Consider the following 1,052-nt stretch of genomic DNA (forward strand, 5'->3'; position numbering starts at 1 on the left):
TTTACATTCTCGGGTTTTACGTGCCAAAGCCACAATCTGATTATTAGGAACGCCGTAGTAGAGGACTCCTGAATAATTTGGACCACCTGGGGTTCTTTGACGTGCACCTAAATCAAAACGGGTGTTTTCGCATTTCGCCCCCATCGAAATGCGCCCGCCGTGGCCGGGATTTGTACCCGCGACCTCATGCTGCCTGTTGTTCTTGGTTAGCCATTGTAAGCCGCCTAGAGCTTCGCGAGCCTCGCAAATCAGCTGAAGGAGTACTGCGCAGGCTCAAAAAAAGGACTGCAAGCGCTCTTTTCTTCGCGTTGGCGGCTGCGTCGCCAGGCGCTCTTGACGTTACAAAGCGAAGATTTCTGTGTGTCGCCAAAACAGCTTGCTCGTCTGTTCCTCTTTGTCAGGTGTTCATCCGCGATGTTCGCGGCTGGTAACTGACAACTAAGCAGCCAAGCAGATTTTGTCGACAACGAGCGAACTTGCCTACAACGTCACGCGCAAGTAAAGGCCGATCCACACGACGGACCAAGTCCGTGGGCTGATCGGTCACGTGATGCTACGTCACGGTGCGCCGCGGTGCGGTCCGGCGCAGAGCACATCCACACGGCTGACCACCATAGCAGGCGACAGAGCGGACCAACCAGCTACACTCTCGGTCACAGTGCTCTCGACTCAACAAACTCGCGAACCCATGCCAATCCTTCTCGTCCGCGCCGCGCATGTATTGCGCATTGGAGTCTTTGAAATGGCTTTTGCTGCATTTTGCTGAGCCAAAAACTAGATTGGATTTGGCTGAAGACACTGTGTTGCCAGACAACAATCGTTGGCTACGCTAAAATAGCTGCGGTTTGCGTGTGGTCGACCGCCAAAACTGAGGAGGGAAACGCCTCAGCGAATTGTTGGGCCGCGGTCTTGCGCGGACCAACGGTGGTCCGCACGAACTGTTGACGTCCTATCACGTGATTCGCGGGCCGTGGTCCAAGAAAGCGATTTGATCCGTCGTGTGGGTGGGCCTTAATGAGCAAGCCGCGCTGCGGCACTGTTGGTACGAAGGT

Source organism: Dermacentor silvarum, chromosome 10 (genome assembly GCF_013339745.2).
Source record: "Dermacentor silvarum isolate Dsil-2018 chromosome 10, BIME_Dsil_1.4, whole genome shotgun sequence".
NCBI classification, from domain to species: Eukaryota; Metazoa; Arthropoda; class Arachnida; order Ixodida; family Ixodidae; genus Dermacentor; species Dermacentor silvarum.